Genomic DNA, 22,743 nt, shown 5'->3' on the forward strand with positions numbered 1-22,743 from the left:
ATGATGGAAAAATGGGAGTTTTTGACCACGTGCGAATTTGGACTATTAGACCTCCCTCGTTATGATTTGGTCTAATTAATTTGGCCTTTGTCCCTTTTTATGTGCGAGGCTTATTTTGGACCCGTAGACCACTTTCGGTTTTTAATTTGGGCCATCGGATCGCGATTAATATTTGAATGTTCAAATATTTTCTTTTATTCTCTCTCTCTCTCTCTCTCTCCTCTGCCGCGCATGTCCTCTTCGCGCACGTCTCCCCCTGCCCACGTCCCCTCAGCTCACCCACTCCCACCTGCTCTCTCTCTCTCTCTTCGTTTCTTTTCCTTCTTTCTTTTTCTTTTCTTCTTTCTTTCTCTTCTTCTTCTTCCTTCTTCCTTCCCCGAACTCGCTTGGTTAGCCGTTCTCGCTCCGCTCACCCGCCGCTCGACCGCCCATCTAGCTCCGCTCGACGCCACCCTACCGATCGCCGCGACGCGCGCCGTCCTCCTCGCACTGGCGTCGCGCCGCCGCGCCGCGCGGCAGCTCCGCTCGACGCTGCTTCCTCCCCTCCCGAGCGCACGAGCTCGGCTCGTCGCCGCTCCACCAGTCGCCGCCGCCAGCAAGCTCGGCCGTCGTCGCGCCCTCCGCCGGCCCGCCGCCCCGCCTGTCGCCTTCTCCTCCTCGCGCGCGCAGCAGCAGGCTCGCCGCTCTTGCCTTTCGCGCCCGGCCGCCGCTGTTCGCCGGCTTGCCGGCCGGCCCGCGTCGCCGTCGCCGCCTCCCGGTGCTTGCCCGGTCGCCGCCGTGTTCCACCACAAACAACCGGCAAGCCCCCTTCCCTCCCTTTTCTCTCTCTCTCTCTCTCGGTTTGGCCGTGAGAGGCCTTGAGCCGGAGGAGCTCCGCCGCCGCCGTCACTGTTCCGGCGCGGATCCGTCGCCTCGCCCGGCCGTCCAGCCGTTCCATTTCCCTCTCTATCTCTGACCGTGCCCCTCTCTCTCCCTCTCAGGCCGTGGATTAGCTTAGACCGTCGCCGTCGCTCGCGCCGTTCGCCGGAGCCGCCGCCGCCGTTACTGTTCCGGCGAAGGACCGCCGCTGTCCAGCCGCCATTACCACGTGTTCAGCCCGGTTTGAAGCTTAGGACATCCGGTGAGTTTGACCCTAAGCCCTAATTAGGACAATTTGCATTTCTAGACGGGTTTTAGGGGTTAATTAGGTTAATTTAGGGGTTAAACGGTGGAGGCTGTTAGGGGCTGTTATCGTGGCTGTTTTGGTGGTGAGTCGTGATGATTTAATTGAGATTTAGAGTCCCGTATTGTGCTGTGAGTCGGCTGAGCTTGGGTGCTTCGATTCGGATCGAATTTGTGGATTTGGCGGGAGAAACTTGTGATCCAAACGGTGGCTGTTAGGGACTGATTTTGTGGCACATTTGGTGACCGAGAGTGATGATTTAATCGAGGTTTAGTGGTCTATAGAGTGCTGTGATGTGGCGAAGCATAGATGCCTTGATTTGGGCGAAATTGTGGACTTGGCGGATGAAATTTGTGGACCGTATGGTGGCTGATTTTGTGGCTATTTTACGGGCTTAGTGTGACAATTTAATTGAGGATTAGTGGCCCGTAATGTGCTATGCGATGGCTGGAAGTATTGGATTGAATTGGCCCGAGTTCGGTTAAGTTCGGGTTCAATTGTGGATTATAGTGCGCGCCTAGTTTGGTCCTCATGGTGGCTGATTCGGGTGATGCTTTGGGGAGTCTAATAGAGTATTTTGAGGGTATTTGTTGGCCTAGAATGACCTGCTTGGTGGCTGTCCATACCGGGATTTAATTGGACAAGGCGCGATCAATTTGAGGCTTGATTGTGTGATTATCGGGAATGATCGCATTGATCAATTGACGGCTAAATGAGCCTTGTTGTGATTGATTTTAGGATGCCATGTTGCTTGTTTAGCGGGACCGAGAATGGAATAGCTTGGCGGGCCTCGAATGCGAGGGTTCTTGTTATCCCGGTTGTGTGGATTGTGCATGGATTGTGTGTCAAGTTGATGTCATGGCTGATTTGAATTGATTGTCTGATTGGGCATGTTGATTTATGAAATTGAATATGCGTGGTGCAAATGCGCATGATTGCATCGTGATTTGAGTAAGTGGTGCGGTGCAAGTGAATGCCCATATGTGAACGTTATAGCCATGAGTTTGCATCACGAGCATTGGCACGGCATGTGCATTTACAAGTGTGCTCGAGTGACATGTGCATTGTGATCACCTAAAATGCCCTGATGCGTTTAACGCGGGGTTCAGATGAAAATTGGTGCTTGTGAATGTGTGATCACAATAAACCCTGATGCGTTTTACGCGGGGTAGTGAACCCGTCCTGAGGCGTTTAACGCGGGACGATGCCCGGATTGCCGGAAGACGGCCAACCTGATGCGTTTACGCGGGTTCGGTCCGTATATGGAGATCGGTGTTGCGCCTGATGCGTTTACGCGGGCTAGAGACACTGGGCCTGATGCGTTTACGCGGGCCAGGAAGTGTTGGATAGTGATAGACCTGATGCGTTTTACGCGGGTCGGACCTGATGCGTTTAACGCGGGTCGGAGGAGAAATTGATAAATGGCAAGTATGCTAGAGTGCAAGCGTGTGAAAATGCATTGATGAGGCGTGAGCACGCGTATGAGCACGAGCATAAGCATGACATGCGTTGTGACCAAATGATGTGTACATGTGCTGCGACTGGGTCCTATGTTTTATGCTTGAACTGTAAGTGCCTAACCTGCAGGGCAAGGTGAGTGTTGGATTTGGGCCCGAGGGCCTAAGTCAATTATGATTTGCTTGGTGTGTTGATTTAGTACTCGTCAGGAGGTGCACTTTAGCCTAATTTAGGTTTAGGGAATTACTCGCTGAGATTTATTCTCACTGTTGTTGAAACCCAAATTTTTCAGACCCCCAGCCTTGAGGATGCCAGGCGTATTGAAATGTTTTGGGAGGAGCCCCGGCTAGATATAGTGTTTGATCGCCGAGCCACGTACCCGCTTTTGACTTTTGAGGGTGGGCTGTATATGAATATTGTATATGTTTCCCAATGTCAAAACAAGTGTATATTTATCCGTGCTGGTTGTTGTATGGCTATCCTTGGTTAGGTGTATTTTAATGTACGGGTGGTTTTAATTACTTCCGCATGTGCTTTAAATCTCTGTGTTGGGAGTTGGGTCGGCGACGCGTCCTGGGACGTCGCACACGAATCGACCCTTGCGAGGGATGTGGCGCGCCGAGGAGTGCAGGGCGTGACAATAAGCTAGTTACATCTGTCATGGACCGTTTGATTTAGCATTCCTTTACTGTAATTTCTTCCCAAATAAGCTTTTCTCACCAGTCACACAAATTCTACAGAGGAAAACCTAGAGAGAGAATCTTTGTATTTTTTATTAGTGGCGAGATTACACAAATGAAGAGGGTGGACCCTATAGGCTATATATACAAATACTCCTCTAATCAGAAGAGGTTCTATTTTCCCATTTATCAACTACCCGTATTAATTACAGGAACACTCTAGAACAATAGACATTTCTGATATTGTCCCTAGGAATGTTATAGACTATACAAGTAATGGTCAACGTCTTCTTTAATCTTCCTCAGTCTTTCGTGTATCGACAACTTTGGATCGTAACCCATCTCTCTCATTTTTCCTTTTTGTTAACTAACAATTTCCCTTTTTGTTAACTAACAAGAAACTAGACGTGTGGTTTGTAGAGGAAGCAAGGAAAAGAGCTTTGAATAAGTAAGAAAAGAAATAACTTTTGAAATCAAGAAAAAAAAGATGCACCAAATCTCGTTAATCTTAAAAGATTGGATTAAAAAACTTTAAGAAATTTTCCAAATCATCGTTAGGGATGAAAACTGAAATATATTGTAACAAATATGCATGTGCTTTATGGAAGTTCAATGGAAAAAGATAGGGGTCGAAATCTTTCTTTGTTTTACTTTACGGATAGAGTGGAGACATGGCTTGAGCTATATCTCTTTCACAACCAGTAGACTTTACTATTTATTTGAAAAGAAAAGAAGGGATTATTAATTTTTCCGGACTTTGAATATCTGTTGGTGTTTGCAAATAAGGCATTTTCCTTGTCCCACGTAGAAAAAAAATGAAAGTTTTGGTTTCTTTATTAGTGAAAGTGTTATTTACTTTTGTAAATGGAGAAAAATAGGTGAGTGGGCTAGACTCCACAATACCTACGTACGGGTGCGCGATTATTACGTGCACTTAGTACGCTTGTGCACTGCGGACCAAAATAAGCCTTAATCAACAATTTATTTATTTATTTTTGGATTTGTGACTGTTCGGACAAAACTGTCCATTTTAGGACATGACGGTTTTCATGCTTGAAGAGTTGTGTCCGAATTGCAACTTTTTGGACATGAAGGGTTGTGTACGGATTGCGGTTTTCACACACAAAGGGTTATGTCCGAATTACAATTTTTCGGACATGAATGGGTGTGTCCGTATTAGCAATTTAGACACCAAGAGGTGTTATATATATATCTTCTAAAATTTTATCATAAAATTCGATTGTTTTGTAAATATCATGAGGGGTATAAAAGAATTTTTCAGAAAACATATTTTTGGCAAAAAGATATGGATCCTCATTATAAAAGCCATTTTCAACATTGCAAATGTTTTGAAATATTGTTTTATGAAAAAATTTTGATTTTGGAGGAGTTGCCTGGGTAGACTGTATGACCACCTCACTAGAAACTGTTTTTCCCTTTGCCTTTTGAGTGGCTATGGGAGATGGGTCTGGACTGACCATCGCCATGGAAGATTGGGGCTATGTACTGAAAGCCTGTTGGAGAAGCTGTAAAGCCTCTTCTTGTGATAATTGGGTTATGTCATATTGAGAAAGTTTATTGAAGTCAGAAGGATTTCCTGTAAGAGGAATGGGTTCCTTTTTGACCTGGCTGGAAATGGTAGTAATATTCACTGGCTATTGGGCAGCCTGAAGCTAGGTCCTGATATTGGTTAAGCCGGATGGTTTCTTTTCAGAAGATGGTTCTGCAATTTATTTTCCTTTGTCTCTCCTTGTGGGTTTGTTGGGCGATTTGAGAGGCATTTTCCCTGTAAAAATTCTCTTGTGAGAAAATCTGGAAGAGAATTTGAAGAACCATTTATGAATTCTATATCAAAATCAAAGACAGATAAAATGGCTTGTCATCTGGCGAAAATCTATTTAGAAGCAATATTTTGAACATCCTTCTGCAAAACATCTTTTGCAGATTTGCAATCAATTCGTAACAAGAACTTCTAATTCAAAAGATCTCCGTGAAATTTAGAAATAGAAAGTACAATAGCAAGAATCTCCTTTTTAATCGTGGAGTAATTCTTTTGACAAACATTCCAATGCTTGGAGACAAATTGAACAATTTGTTCTTTATTGTCTTTGGATTGTTTAAGAATTCCTCCGTAACCAATATCAGAAGCGTCAGTTTCAACAATTTTAAAAGCATAAGGATCAACGAGATGTAAACAAGGAATTTCCTTGACAGTTCGCTTGATTTGTTTTATGATATCGTATGAATCTGAGTTCATGGTGGAGGATCTTTCTTGAGCCTCTGATGGAGTGGTTTGCAAATTATATTGATGCGAGGGAAGAATTTAATAATATAATTCAAACTTCCTAGGAATCTTTGCAATTGGGTTTTGTCTCTGATTTCATCAGGAAATTTTTCAGAAAATGTTATTGATCTTTCAATGGGTATGATGATTCCTTGATGAATGTAATGTCCTAGAAAGCGAATTTTTGTTTTGAAAAGAGATATTTTAGTAGGTGAAACTACTAAACCATTTTTCTTTACAATATTGATAAAATTATTGATGTGTTTAAAATGTTTTTCTATGGATGTAGAAAATATTAAAACATCATCTATGTAAACTATAATGTAATCAGAACAATGATTAAAAATATCATTCATGATTCTTTGGAATTCAGAAGGAGCATTTTTCAGGCCAAAAGGCATGGCATTCCATTCATATTGGCCAAAAGGAACAGTAAAAGCTGTCTTATATCTATCCTTTTCACTAATTTGAATCTGCCAGAAGCCTGATTTCATATCAAATTTTGAAAAGATCTTTGCAACATAAAGTGTCACGCCCCGAACCCTACGGCATGCGACAATCCTACCGAGGTCGATTCAGTGCGACGTCCCAGGACGCGTCGCCGACCCAACACTCAACACAGAGAACAATGCACAAGCGGAAGCAAACAAACACCCGTACAAATTAAAAACCACATGACCAGGGATAGCAGTAAAACCATAAATACAACTTGCACTAACATCGGGAAATATATACAATATCCATTTACACCCAAAATATACACCACCAATAAAAAACGGGTCAACGGCCACTACTAGCAAAAAGAGGTAAGTGGCCCGGACGGTCAGGGTACTAAAACTAGGTGGGGCTCCGGTCAAAAAGGTACTGGCCCGACCTATCTAAGACTAAGGCTAAACCCTACGGAACCCAGTCTGGGTCGGATCCCTAGGACTCAGAGGAACTGTCAGACAGCTCAACCTCGGAGTCTAGGGAATCCAGCTCGGACTCGGCCTCTACGGGCTCCTCCTTAGAATCCATCTCCTCAGGCTCGCCCTCCTGCTCCATAGGCTCTGACTTCTCGTCCGACTCCATCGGCTCCGGGTCAGAGTTCCAATCCACCGGCTCCTCGTCCATCGGGTCAAACTCGTCAACCTCCCAGATAACAGGCCGGCGGCCAGAACTACAACTCCCCTTGGACGTATACTCGGGGCTCGCCAGTTCTCCATCCTGACACTGGGGATCTACCTCACCTAGCCCGTTGAACAGGACGTCAAAAGTCCTGAGGGGCTCGAACGTCCCAGAATAGTCTCTGAAACACCAGGCTATATACTCGTGGGCCTGAAAATGCTGCGTGCCCACGTCGACCCATACTGTAGTAAAGTATCTAATATACGTATCCCCGTTCCCTACGGGATACTCGGTCACATCCCGGTTTATCCGAGATGGAATCCCAAAACGTATAGGAACCTCAGACATCTTCAGGGCCGAGGGTTTGAAACATTGGATTTTTAACAACAATGAGAACGAATTTCAGCGAGTAAAACCCCCTAAACCTAAACTAGACTAACATGCACCTCCTGACAGGCAAACAGTCACACGCAACCATTATAACCAGCAATAAACAATTGACCTAGGCCCTCGGGCCCAAATCGAGCACTCAATTGACCCTACAGGTTAGACAGTTCATAATAATGCTCATGGCACATACGCGAACACACTCAGTCACACGCACGCCATACGTATGCTCATACTCCTTGATGTCTACATCACACATGAGTCACCGATACGCACATGCTTGCACAACTGCCAATGCACCCTTGCACACATATGCCATCAATATGTCCATGCTCATGATCTGGCTCAATAATGCACGCTGGCACACTGCTCATTTCTCAATTAGAGTTCGATCCGCGTAAAACGCATCAGGTTTGACCCGCGTAAAACGCATCAGGTTTGACCTGCGTAAAACGCATCAGGTTTATCAATCCATACCAACACTTCATGGTCCGCGTGAAACGCATCAGGCCCAGTGTCTCTAGCCCACGTAAAACGCATTAGGTGCAACACCGATCTCCTTATACGAACCAAAACCCGCGTAAAACGCATAAGGCTGGCCATCTTCCGGCAATCCGGGCATCGTCCCGCGTAAAACGCATCAGGACGGGTTCAATACCCAGCGTAACACGCATCAGGGCTTATAGTGATCACACATATACACACACCAATTTTATCTGAACCCCGCGTAAAACGCATCAGGGCAGTTAGGTGATCACATGCTCATGTCAGGCACGCATACTCGCACAATCCTCATATCATGCCAATGCTCCGCATACGAAATGCGTGGCCATGCGCAATGAGCATTCAATTTCACATAGGCATACAATCAATTAATGCCAATTCAATGTGTATCTCAACATGCTCAATACCACAAACTAACTTGCCCAGATCATCCAATAATTCAATTCAGACACGATATGGGCAAATCACAGTTTAGCATGCTTAGAACATCACATTGACATGCCCAATTAATACAATTAGTCCGATTCGAACACGGCTCACCCTTGGCACATAATTTCCATGCGATTAGTCATGCAAATCACATAATTAATGGCCCATTAACTCCTCACTATTCGTCCACATTAGGCACGTGACATGGCATCACGAAATTGATTATAATTAAGCACGAAACGGCCACCACATGGACAATTCAAGACATGTTCGGAATTCCACAATTGAACCCTAAATTAACCAAACTCGGGCCAATTAATACCTATAATTCTAGCCATCAAACAGCCCACTCTTGGACACTAAACCACATTGAAATCCACATATTAGACTCCCAAATCATCACATAATCCACCACTAATCAACAGCCCAATAATCAACCCTAAACCACCTTAATTAACTCCTAAATTACCCTAATCCTATCTAGAAATGCTAATTAGCCTAATTAGGGTTTAGGGTTAATACTCACTTAGGCTCCTAAGCTCCAAACAAGGCTGAACAGGTGGGGAAATTGGGTGGCTGGTCACTGGTTTACGGCGGTGGACGGGGGCTCCCGCGGCGGCGATCAGCGGCGGCGACGGTTCAAGGCAGCGAGGGGAGAGGGTGGTGCTGGTCGGTGGTGTACGGAACAAGGGAGAAGGAATGAGTGGTGGTGGCGAGGTGACGAGACGGGCGGTCGGCAACTGGCGGCGGCGCTCGCGTGTGACGGCGGTCCGGCGAGCGGCGACGTGGGTTGATCGCCCGCGGCCGAGGGGAAGGAAAATGGAGAGAGAGAGAGAATGGGATGGGATGGTGGTGGTGGTGAGGCTAGGCGGTGGCGGCACCCGGCGTGCTCTGGCGAGTGGCGTGCGCAGCCGAGAGAGAGAGAGAGAGAGAGAGAGAGAGAGTTGGCTTGGGGGAAGGGCTGCTGGCCGGAAAATGGTGAGGAATGAGAGAGAGAGAGAGAGAGAGAGAGAGAGAGAGAGAGAGAGAGAGAGAGAGAGAGAGAGAGAAAGAGTTATACATATTGGGCTAGTGGGGTGGTTGACCAACTTGCACTAAAAGACCATCATGTCCCCTATCCAAGGCTTGAGATTAATTGGTGTCCAATAATAGAGGGGTAATCTTGTCCATAAATTTCGGAAATGAGAGGCTGATTAGACTAACATTTAAACCCCCAAATGCCCTCCAATAATTTCTAAAATTCGGATTGCAAGGGTAGGGTCCAAGGGCAAAACGGTAATTTTTCGATCCCGGGTCAAATTTCCAATTTTCGACTCTTCCGATCCCAAATATAAGTGGCCACACTAAAACGACGTTGTCCTTGCAAAATAGTCGCGTATGCCCACGAAATTCGACACCGAAGTCCGGACTCAATTCCACGATCGATTTCGCCCAATTGCGATTTTAGCGTCTCTCACTAACGGGCGGCTGTTTAGGGGTTACGCGTATCGACCTAGGGTTACTCGAGTTGCGACGGTCTCGACTTCCAAGAGAATGCGAGGATTTATCGCTAGTTCCAGGGGTTACGATTGTTCGGAATAAGTTCGGGATTGTTCGCCACGCGTACTCTCGGTCGTGCGGAATCACTCGAGATCTGATTGTACGGCGTTGGCCAAACTAAATCCGGCACTCTCCTTGGATCAGCCCACATTAGCCCAAAATATTCCCTCGTCGTTTCTCGGAATCGGACTCAATTCACGGTCGAGTTCTCGGGTCCACATACCGTTTTCCCTAGTTAGTCATTCCCTATTGGTCAGTATCCCGAGAATGATCAGTTCCGGGCGAGACTTACTAAAATGAAATGAGAAATACATATCCATTTTATTGATCACGAAAGTGGGTCGAATTCAGGACGTTACATAAAGTCTATTTAACAAATCTTTTTTGTTAGGAATTGGATATCTTATTTAAGGCTGTATTCAAAGGTTTGTAATTTATTACCAATCTTGGAACCCCTCTTTCTAGTTCAGCATTTTTGTTTACATAGAAAGCAGAGCAACTCCAAGGTGATTGGCTTTTCCTAATGAGCTTTTTCTCAAGAAGTTCTCGTATTTCTTTTTGACAGAAATCTAGAACTTCATGATTCATTTGAGAAGGTCTAACTTTAGTAGGAATGTCTTTTTCAGAAAATTCTGGTTCATAAGGTAAATCGACTATATGACATTTACGAGACCAGAAAGCATTGGGAATATACCACTGATGTTTGAAAGAGGAGGTGCACTTGCAGATGCTTCTTCAGGATTAGTCAAAGGGATATTAGGAATAGTATCTACTGACCTTCGAGAGGAAGTAGAATGCCAAGAAGGAATTGACCTAATGTCACAAGACCTCCTAGGAATATCAACAGATCTTCTGGAAAATTGAATAGTTACTCTTCCTTCAGGGTGTTGAATAATATTGGTAGGATCAGAATTTTGAATGATTGGCTAGGGAATTCGGTTTTCTAATTCCCATTGATCAGGAAGGGTTATTTGATTCCAAGGAATGGTCCTAGGAATAGTGACGTTTGCTTTAGAAATATTTGTTTGTAACAGAAGGGTTTCCCTATTGGAATTTAATTTGAAAGCTTTACTACCGAAAGTAGAATTCATCACTTTGTAATAAACTTTGTAGATGAGATCCATAGGAATAGAACCTTCAGCTATAGAATAATTGTGGGTCTTTATTTGGAGGGTGAGAGATTTTAAAATATTTTTGTCTTTGAGAGAAACAGTAAGACCAGGATGGCTATCAAAGTAAATTGGTCCATTGCAAAGACTTGTTTCTACAGCTCCAAGAATGGATTCATCATATTTTAAAAGTCTTGCATCTCTCAAAACAAGAAGCAAGGAAGTATCTAATCCTTCTTTGGTAAGGGGTTTGCACCGACCTGTACCAAACCTATATGCATGTAATTCCATTTCTGGGAATGTTTCTTTATAGAATCCTTGTTTAAGAGTTGTATTGAAGCAAAAGAATTAGAAAGTGGTACGTCTCTTTCTTCAGTAACAATGACATAGTCATTGTTCCCAAAGAGTTTAAACTTGGAATGGTCATAAATTTTATCAAGTTTCACTTTTGGAATGAACCAATTTTCAATGGATTTATTGAAGTCTTTTATGTTAATCTCTTCTCTATTTATTGGTCCTTGATCAGAGGACATTTGTGATAAAGAACTAGAAGAAGACTCAAATCTTCTTAATAAGTTCATTGCAAAAGACTACTTTCTTCTTTTCAATAGATTTCGACAATGCTTACCAACGGACTTACTACCCCACTAGGCTTTACTGCCTGGAACACATCCAGAAATCTCGCGAAAAGACCTCCATGAAGGAAATCGTCTTTACTGCGAATGATTTTATAAAGAATATCTTTATTGACCCCTTGGCTCTGATATCATTTTGTTGCATATCTTTTAATAGCCAGATTTACAGGCCAGCTTAAAGGATGGTGGAATAACTACCTGAATGAAGAGCAAAGGTCTCAAATTTTAAATGCCTATAAACTCGACCCTTTTGGTCAAAATATTCTTGATGAAGATGATCAGCCCATCCAAGATGCTGTTAATACTTTGATATTTTCTATATCCCTACATTTTCTAGGAGATTCTTCTCATATCCTTGATAAAAACCAAGATCTTTTATCCAATATGAAATGTAGGTCTTTAGGAGAATTCCGAGAATATAAAGAAATATTTTTACAAAGAGTTTTTCAAAGGACAGATTGCAACCAGTTTTTTTGGAAAGAAAAATTTCTTGCTGGTTTACCAAAACTCATAGGAGAACAAGTTCGTGGTAAGATAAGAGAAGAATATGGAAATCAAATTCCATATGACCATCTATCTTATGGTGAACTAACCTCTTATGTTTATAAAATAGGAACACAATTGTGCACTAATATTCGTCTCCAAAAACAAATCAAGAAAGAACAAAAACTTTCTAAAAAAGGATTAGGAGATTTTTGTGCCCAATATGACCCGTCTTTTGAATCTTTTGAAAAATCCAAATGTTCAGAAAAATGTCTTTCTAAACAGAAGGGTTTAAAAGAAATTTTATAAGAAACCTTATAAGAAGAAATTTGATAAAAAGCTTTCTATATATATATTGGACGAATTGACCTTCATTCTTTTTCATCTTCCTTAAAAGGAAACAAGAGACAGCCATTTTCTCAATTGTTTCGTAGAGAGTTTTAGGAAATTTACTGGAATTGCTATCCAGTATTCTCACCGTGACTTTGTTATATCTTGAAGGGAATTTACCATAACCTATAGCAACTTCGTGAGGCAAATTAATCCTAAAATAGAGTGATTACACGCCCGACTACATTCCGATTCCATTTCTTCCAAACCAATTGTCCAACAATATCAACATATAACATTTAAGTGTAAACACACGCATATATATACAATTGAAAAAAAGAGAGATGAATATTCCATCGGCAAAGCGTGACTACGGATATAAGATTTTAAGTAATATAAATATTTTTTTTTGGTCAGAAATAATATAAACTTACACATCGTGTTTTGGTGGTATTATATACGGTCTTAGTTCTCCTAGAGTATTGTTATATAGAACTCTACATTAACTCTTGCGAAACATCTTTACATACTAAGAAAATCCTATAAATCTGGATCCTCTATTCTTCTAGGCAAATATCATGCGCTCATAAAGACAAAAAAAAAATCCACGTGTCTTTCTGCTGTAGAATGAAGGACTATTGTACCAGAGTGCCGTAGAAAATCCTATATAAGGGTGACCTCGTCTAGCCCTCGCCGGCCCTCGCCAGGGGCTGGCCTCTCCTTTGGTCGGCGAGGGCGTCCCAGCCCTTGCCCTCGCCGGCCGCCGGTGGCCTTTGCCGGTCACTGTGGCGGCTAGCGACCAGCGGATGGAAGAGGAAGGAAAGAAAAAAAAAAGGAAAGGAAAAATAAAAAGAAAGAAAAGAGAAGAAAAGGGAAAATAAAAGAAAAAATAACAAAAAAATTTGAAAAAAAATTTGAAAATGTCCACGTCAACACCGGCATCCACGTAAGTGATTTCTAGCCTAAATTGGCCAAACGGACTGAATTGGTACCAATGTGAAAAGGTTTAGGATTAAATTGATTCAATTAAAATTTTTAGGACTAAATTAGTACCAATGCAAAATGTTTAGGACTTTTTTGGTACTTTTTCCCAAAAAAAGGTGAAGGAAAAAATAGTCAAATTGTTATAAATACATTGTATGATGTGGATGTATCACTTTTCACCATTCCATGAATAGTTTTATACATTCCCTCTTTCAATATACATGATCACCTCTTCCATTAATAGTATACATGAACACATACATTCATGTACAAAGTACTTATATTATTCATGTACCCTTTAGCCTATAAATAGAGGCTTTTGTAAACTTGTTGAGGTGAGTAAAAGGGTTAACATTTGTAACGTCCTGAATTCGACCCACTTTCGTAATAAATGAAATTGATGTATTTCTCATTGCAAGTTAGTGAGTCTCGCCCGGAACTGATCATTCTTGGGATACTGACCAATAGGAAAAGGCTAACTAGGAAAAACGGTACGTGGACCCAAGAACTTGACTGTGAATTGAGTCCGATTCCGAGAAGCGACGAGGAAATATTTTGTGCCAATGTGGGCCGATCCAAGGAGAGTGACGGATTTGGTTTGGCCAACGACGCACAATCGGATCGCGGGTGATTTCGCACGACCGAGAGTACGCGTGGCGAACGATCCCGAACTTATTCCGAACGATTGTGACCCCCCGGAACTAGCGATAAATCCTCGTGTTCTCTGGGAGATCGAGATCGTCACGACTCGAGTAACCCTACGTCGATACGCGTAACCCCTAAACAGCCGCTCGTTAGTAAGAGACGCTAAAATTGCAAATTGAGCGAAATCGATCGCAGAATTGAGTCCGGACTTCGGTGTCGAATTTCGTGGGCGTACGCGACTATTTTGCAAGGACGACGTTATTTTTGTGTGGCCAATCATATTTGGGATCAGTAGAGTCAAAAATTGGAAATTTGACCCGGAACCGGAAAATTACGATTTTGCCTCTAGGCCTAATTATAGTGTTCCGAATTTTGGGATTATTTGGGGAATATTTTGGGGTTTTATATTAGCTTGTTTCAGCCTAATAATGCTGGAAATTGAGGACCATAGTGCCCTTAGATTTTTAAGCTAGACCTAACCCCAACCCTTGATTTGAGGACTTGATGGTCATTTGTGGAAGGTTGTTCACCAACCCCACTAAGCCCATTTGTGCATAAACTCTCTAGTCTCTCTCTCTCCCCCTCATTCTCACCATCATCACCACCGGCCATCCCCTCCTCTCTCCCTCTCCCGTGAGCTCTCTCCCTCTCTTCCTCTCCTTGCTCGGCCGCGTGAAGCCCCTCGCCGGAGAGCCACCGCCGCCGCTTGTCGGTGCTGCCGATCCTCGCCTCACCATCACCACTATCACCATCCCGTCCCCCTCTCCTCTCCTTCTCGTCGTGTCTCTCTCTCCCTCTCTCTGCCGTTGGAACTGCCGTTTGCAAGCCGCCGCCGTTCGCGCCGCCGTGAAGGCCGCCGAGGACCGCTGCTTGCCGCTGCCGCGAGACCACCTTGGACCGCCCATTTTCCCCATCTGTTCAGCTCAGTTGGGAGCTTAGGAATCCAAGTGAGTACAACCCTAAACCCTAATTAGGCTAATGTACATTTCTAGATGAGTTTTAGGGGTTAATTAGGGTAATTTAGGGGTTAATTTGTGGAGGATGTCAGGGGATGACTTTAGGGCGAATTTGGTGGCTCAGCGTGATAATTTTAATGAGGTTTAGCGGCCTAGAATGTGTTGTGTGATGGCTGGAAATATTGGATTGAATTGACCCGAGCTCGATTAAGTTAGGGTTCAATTGTGGAATCTCGAGCGTGCCTCGCATTGTCCTCATGGGGGCTGATTTGGGTGATGTCTTGGGGAGCCTAATGGAGTATTTTGAGGATAATTATTGGCCTAGAGTGACCTGTTTGGTGGCTGTCCATACCGAGATTGAATTGGACTAAGAGCGATCAATTTGGGGTTTAATTGTATAATTACCGGGAATGTTTGAATTGACTGATTGGGTGGCTGAATTGTCCTTGGTTGTGATCAATTTTGTGATGCCATGTCATATGCCTAGTATGACCAAGAATGGAGTAGCATGGCGGGCCTCGAGTGCGCGAATTCATGTTGAACTAATTGTGTGATTTATATGTGTAGTTTATGTACCATGCAAGAGTGATTTGAATTGCTTAAATGGACGTGCTAATATATTGGTTGGGCATATTGAAATGTGGATTGAGCATGTTGTGGAGTTGTTTGGATTAAATAGCCAAATCTTATTGAGTGCTAAGTGTGAATTTCACGAATGCCGAGTGTGGATAATGTGGCCATGAGCGTGCATACTGAGTTTTAGCATAACATGTGTATTATGCGTGTGTGCACGAACGGCATGAACATGTGATCACTTAAATCGCCCTGATGCGTTTTACGCAGGGTTCAGATAATAATTGGTGATTGTGAATGTGTGATCACATAAAGCCCTGATGCGTTTTACGCGGGGTATTGAACCCGTCCTGAGGTGTGTTACCCGGGACGATGCCCGGATTACCGGAAGATGACAAACCTGATGCGTTTTACGCGGGTTGTGTCATGAGCCTGATGCGTTTTACGCGGGCTGGAGATCGATCTCAAAGTGATAGACCTGATGTGTTTTACGCGGGTCGGTGAATTTGGTAAATTGCAAGTGTGCAAGAGTGCAAGCGTGCGAAGGTGCATTGATGAGACATGAGCACGAGTGTGAGCACGAGCATATGCATGACATGCATCGTGGCTATGTGATATGTGTAGATATGCTGTGGCTGAGTTCTGTGCCATTATTGCGAATATATATAAAGTGCCTAACCTGTAGGGTCACTTAAATATTGGATTTGGGCCCGAGGGCCTAAGTCATTTATGTTTTGGACTGTGTGTTGTTTAGTGCTCATCAGGAGGTGCATGTTAGCCTAGCTTAGGTTTAGGGGGCCTACTCGCTGAGATTTGTTCTCACTGTTGTATAAACCCAACTTTTCAGACCCCCGGCCTTGAGATGTCTGCAGTACCTATTCGTTTTGGGATCCCTTACCGGATAGACCGGGAGGAGACGGAGTACCCCGCAGGGAACGGGGATACATATGTTAGATACCTGACTACAGTTTGGGTTGATGCGGGCGAGCAGCTTGACCAGTCCCACATGTACATAGGGTGGTGTATCAGGATCTTACAGGGACTTACGGACCCCTTCGATCTTTTGAGGTCCCATTTAGCGAGTCAGGGGATGTTGACCCTCAGTGTCCCGATGGGGACTTGGCGAGCTCTGACCGTGCGTCCAAGGAGAGCTCTAGTGCTGACTTAGAGCACGGGCCGGATGTTTGGGAGATAGACGAACCATAGCAGATGGAGGAGGAGCCGGAGGATGGAGACCCAGGCCCGAAGCCGATGAATTCGGAGGATGAGCCAGAGCTGATGGAGTAGGACCTCGAGCTGGAGGCCGCACATGAGGAGGACGGTTCAGACGAAGAGTCATCCGGGATCGATACCGAGTTGGAGTCCATGGAGTCCGAGCCGAAGTAGTCCGAGAGTTCTTCCGACTCGTCGAGTTCTGACTCAGACTGGGAGCCCTAGAGTAGACCTTAGACCCTAGTTAGGTTGGGCCAGTACCTTTTTGACCGGAGCCCCACCTAGTTCTAGTACCCCTGACCGCCCGGGCCACTTATCCCTTTTTGTTAGTAGTGGCCATTGACCCGCTTTTGATTTTTCGGCTCATGCTGTATATGGATAGTGTATATGTTCTCCTTGTTAATGCAAGTGTATATTTTTAATGTTGTCGTAGTGTGTGCTATCCTCGATCACGTGTGTTTAATCGTTTGGGCGTTTATATTGCTTCCGCATGTGATTGATCTTTGTGTTGGGCGTTGGATCGACGACGTGTCCTGGGACGTTGCACTCGAATCGACCTCGGTTGGGTTGTCGCGCGCGCCGTAGGGTTCGGGGCGTGACAACATTTGCTTCCCACTTCTCTCTTATCTCTTCCTTTGTTTCATATTATACTTCAAGTTGATTTCTGAGTTGATTCCAAAGATCACCGTTTACTTTTACAACACGTTATCAGCACGAGTCGGTTAAAATCTTGGATATCACTCAAGGTAACATACATTTACCTCTCCATTATCTAATATCTCTACAATTTCTTTTTAAGTATGTCAAACATTACCAAGAGAGAGTTTGCAACGTTAGATATTATCGGAAGTAATTATCTAACATGGGCTTTTGATGCCAAGATAAACTTAACATCATTAGATCTCAGTCAATCTATTCTCCCAGAATCGAATTGTACCTAGCCCAGAAGGCTAAGGCTTTTATCTTCATCCGCCACCATTTACATCAAGATTTAAAGATTGAGTATCTGATTGAGGAGGACCCTGCAGTTCTATGGCAATCCCTGAAGGATCGCTTAGATCATCAACAAGAAGTGGTCCTTCCTCATGCCAGGTTTGAATGGATCAACTTACGGTTTCAGGATTTTAAGTCTGTAGCAAAATATAATTCTGCTATTCACCGAATTGTATCACAACTAAGACTTTGTGCCTAGCAGATCACAGAGACTGGATTGTTGAAAAAAAAACATTATCCACCTTTTATGCCAATAACCTTGTACTCCAACAGCAGTATAGGGCAAAGAATTACTCCAAGCATTCGGAGTTACTTTCTGCACTATTTGTAGCTGAAAAGCACAACTAGTTGTTGATGTAAAATAATAATTCTCGTCCTACTGGATTTGCACCCGTGCCTGAAGCACATATTGCACGTCATAATAACAAGAGCCACCGACGTTGGAAGGGCAAAGGGTGTAACTTGAAAAATCAGCCTTATAAGAACCGAGATAGAGGTTCACAAGGACCTAAACATGGTCCACAAAAAAAAAAAGGTCCATAAGTACCTAACCAGGTCGGTGCCAATGTTTGTCATAGATGTGGTTCTGCAGGCCATTGGTCTCGCACTTGTCGTACCCCAAAGCACTTGGCTGACCTCTGTAAAAGAGAACAAGATGAGCGAAAAAGGGAAGCCAACGTTGCAACCAAGCCCTCAATAGAGAATAAAGAATCATCTCTTGACAATACATCTCTTGATATTGATCATTTTGGTGATTTAGATTAAGTAATATATATATATATATTATAAGTTAATGTTTATTCACATGTATTCTCTTAGTTTTGAATAATATTTATGTTTAATATTACAATTTCATTTCTTATTCTTTTTATGTTAGTAATCAATGATGCTAAACAATTACCTCGAGGAGAACAATGGTATTCTTTGTCTTGTAGACAGTGGTACTACACATACTATCCTCCAGCAGAGGAAGTTCTTTGAGAAATTGAAAAAATGTGAAGGGAATATTACCACTATTTCAGGCAATAGTAACATGATTACAGGCTCCGGAAGAGCTCGTGTAATACTACCAATGGGCACAAAATTTTTCATTAATGATGCTTTATTTTGCCCACGATCTAAAAGGAACCTACTTAGCTTTAAAGATATTCGTTCCAATGGGTTTCATGTTGAAACCGAGACCGAAGGTGGTAAAGAATACTTGTATCTAACCCAAATGAGTGGATACAGAAAACAAATTATGGAAAAGTTACCATCATTCTCCTCCGCGTTATACTATACTTACATACATGTGAGTAATAAACATGTTGTGATGAACTTGAAGTTCACAAACCCAGAAGGTTTTCAATTATGGCATGACCGTTTGGATCACCCAGGGTCAAATATGATGCGTCGAATATTAACACATTCAGTTGGGCATTCATTAACAAATCGTGGGCTCCCTTCACCTACTGATTATGTATGCAATGCGTGCGCTGAGGGCAAATTAATTGTACGGCCGTCTCATACTAAAGTAAGGGTGGAATCTCCTATATTTTTGCATAGAATTCAAGGAGATATCTGTGGGCCTATCCACCCTGCATGTGGACCTTTCAGGTACTTTATGGTCCTGATTGATGCTTCAACGTGATGGACATACGTTGACCTGTTGTCAACACGTAATATGGCCTTCACAAAATTACTTACTCAGCTAATTAAATTACGTGCGCAATTCCCCGATTACCCTATCCAGAAGATCCGGTCATATAATGTTTGTGAGTTTATGTTTAAGGCTTTTGATGACTATTGTATGGCCATTGGGATAGATGTGGAGCATCCCGTGCCACATACTCACACACAGAATGGCTTAGCAGAATCTTTAATTAAACTCTTGACAATGAGTGCTAGATCGTTGTTGTTGAGGGCCAAATTACCCTTTAGTTTATGGGGACATGCGATATTGCACGCTGCAGCACTGATTAGAATTTGACCTACTGCATATCATGAATACTCCCAGATTCAACTTCTATATGGATGTGACTTGATGTTTCCCATCTGCGAATATTTGGTTGTGCCGTATATGTTCATATACCACCTCCACAGTGTTCCAAAATGGGGCCTCAACGTCGACTTGGCATTTATGTGGGATATGAGTCTCCATCTGTTATAAAATATTTGAAGCCCTAGATGGGCGACTTGTTTACTGCCCGGTTCTCTGATTGTATATTTGATGAGGCACATTTCCCGGCATTAGGGGGAGAAAGCCTGAAGCTTAAAGAATGCCGTGAAATTTCTTGGAAGGAACATCAATTGAATTACCTTGATCCACGTACAAGCACGATTGAACTTGAAGTTCAGAAGATTATTAACTTGCGAAATTTAGCAAGTAAATTGCCATATGCATTTACTGATCATAAAGGGGTGACTAAGTCCCATATTCCTGCAGAAAATGCACCACCTAGAGTGGAGATCCCTTTGGGACCAAAAATGTTTGATGAGCCTAGTCAATGCCGGAAGCGTGGACGACCCATAGGAGCTAAAGACATAAATCTGCGGAAAAGAAAAAACATTCAGTCACCCAATGCGCCTTCTGTAGAGGAATGCAATCCCGGTGAAATTAGTGCAGCTGCCCCAAATAACAATCCCGGGAATACGGAATGGCCAAATCCTATTGATTTGGGAAACGAAGAGGATTTGGTTGATGTTAACATAGAAGTTGCAGTAAATTATATGAAAACAGGAGTAAGATATGATAGAATTACAATTGTTGTCGACGACTCCTTTGCCTCCTCAGTAGCACTCACTGTCTCAAAAGATAATCTGGATCCAGAACCAAAATCCATTCTTGAATGCCAGAAGCGTTCAAATTGGAATAAATGGAAGGAGGCAATTAAGGCAGAACTAGACTCGCTTAATAAATGTTGTGTTTTTGGACCTGTTGTCCGACCACCCAAAGATGTTATCCCTGTTGGATATAAATGGGTGTTTGTAAGAAAATACAATAAAAAGAATGAGGTGGTAAGATATAAAGCGAGACTAGTTGCCCAAGGGTTTTTGCAGAGACTCAGTATAGACTTTGAGGTCACTTATTCTCCCGTAATGGACAACATTACGTTAAGTTATTTGATCAGTATGGCAGTAAGTATGAATCTAGATATGCACTTAATGGATGTTGTGACTGCATATTTGTATGGGTCACTTGACATTGATATATTTATGAAAGTCCCTGAAGGATTTCCAATTCCCTAGATGGGAAAGAATGAAAATCACAATATGTACAGTATTAAATTGCAAAGATCATTATATGGTCTTAAACAATCCGGTCGCATGTTGTACAACCGGTTAAGTTATTACCTCCTGAAGCAGGGATATGTAAACAATATAATATGTCCTTGTGTATTCATAAAAAAGGTCACCAAATGGCTTTGCCATCATAACTGTATATGTTGATGACCTAAATATAACTGGAACTCCAAAAGAGCTCGAAGAAACTCATTCCCACCTAAAGAAGGAATTTGAAACGAAAGACTTGGGTCACACCAAGTATTGTCTCGGCTTGCAGATCGAGCACCTCCCAGAAGGAGTTTTATTGCACCAGTCTAATTATACAAACAGGATATTAGAGACATTTTATATGGATAAATCTCATCCTCTCAGCGCACCAATGGTGGTCCGTTCACTTGAAGTGGACAAAGACCCATTTAGACCTAAAGAGGAAAGCGAGAATAGGTTAGGACCTGAAGTTCCTTATCTTAGCACCATAGGAGCACTGTTATATCTTGCAAATGGCACCAGGCCTGATATTGCATTTGCAGTAAATGTTCTAGCTAGACACAGTGCCTATCCAACCCGAAGACATTGGAATGGTGTTAAACATATCCTACGTTACCTCCAAGGAATTGTTGGCCTTGGTTTATTTTACCAAAGAAACAGAGATTTAACATTGGTGGGACATTCAGATGCTGGCTATATGTCTGATCCTCATAATGCCAAGTCACAGACTGGTTATGTGTTCCTCCGTGGAGGCACGGCAGTTTCATGGAAGTCATTAAAACAAAGTATGGTTGCTACTTCCTCAAATCATTATGAGATTATTGCACTATTTGAAATTGCCAAAGAATGTGTTTGGTTAAGAATTTTGATACATCACATTCAAGATTCATGTGGCTTATCCTCAATTCATGATGCCCCCACTATACTTTTTGAGGATAATGCGGCTTGCGTTGCACAAATGCGTGATGGATTTGTCAAAAGTGACAGAACTAAACATATTCACCTAAGTTATTTTACCCGCATGACTCCAAGAAAAAGGTGAAATAGATATCCATCAAATTCGCTCTAGTGACAATCTTGCGGATTTGTTCACTAAATCCCTACCTACTTCCACATTTGAAAAACTTGTATATGGAAGAGGAATGCGTCGGCTTGGACAACTACTTCAATCAAGGGGAGCGAATTAACCATCCCTGAAGGATGGAACCCATAAGGTTTATGGCTGTACTCTTTTTTCCTTTGCCAAGTTTTTTTTTCCCACAGGGTTTTTACTTGCTAAAGGTTTTTAATGAGGCAGCCTACGTGCAATGACTATTAAAATGAGGGGGAGTATTATACGCATTGTACTCTTTTTCCCTTCACCAAGTTTTTGTCCCACTGGGTTTTTCTTGGCAAAGTTTTTTTTTAATGAGGCAGCCTACGTGCAATGACTATTAAAATGAAGGGGAGTATTATACGCACCGTACTCTTTTTCCCTTCGCCAAGTTTTTGTCCCACTGGGTTTTTCTTGGCAAAGTTTTTTTTTTTAATGAGGCAGTCTAAACAACATATAATAAAAGGTGAACATCCAAGGGGGAGTGTTATAAATATATTGTATGATGTGGATGTATCACTTTTCACCATTCCATGAATAGTTCTATACATTCCCTCTTTCAATGTACATGATCACCTCCTCCATTAATAGTATACATGAACACATACATTCATGTATAAAGTACTTATATTATTCATGTACCCTCTAGCCTATAAATAGAGGCTTTTGTAAACTTGTTGAGGTGAGTAAAAGGGTTAACATTTGCTTCTCACTTCTCTCTTATCTCTTCCTTTCTCTCATATTATACTTCAAGTTGATTTTTGAGTTGATTCCAAAGATCACCGTTTACTTTTACAACACAAATCATAATTTAAAAAAACAAGGATTATTTAATCCGAAGATCAACTTTTCACGCTTTGTGTCCTAAGACATCACCAAGGGAATGCGATTTGGTTTAGTTGAATTCTTTTCAACTTTCTATTTATGC

This window comes from Syzygium oleosum, unplaced genomic scaffold (assembly GCF_021117445.2).
Source record: "Syzygium oleosum isolate NSW1041296 unplaced genomic scaffold, Sole_v2.1 Sole_v2.58, whole genome shotgun sequence".
Taxonomy (NCBI): domain Eukaryota; kingdom Viridiplantae; phylum Streptophyta; class Magnoliopsida; order Myrtales; family Myrtaceae; genus Syzygium; species Syzygium oleosum.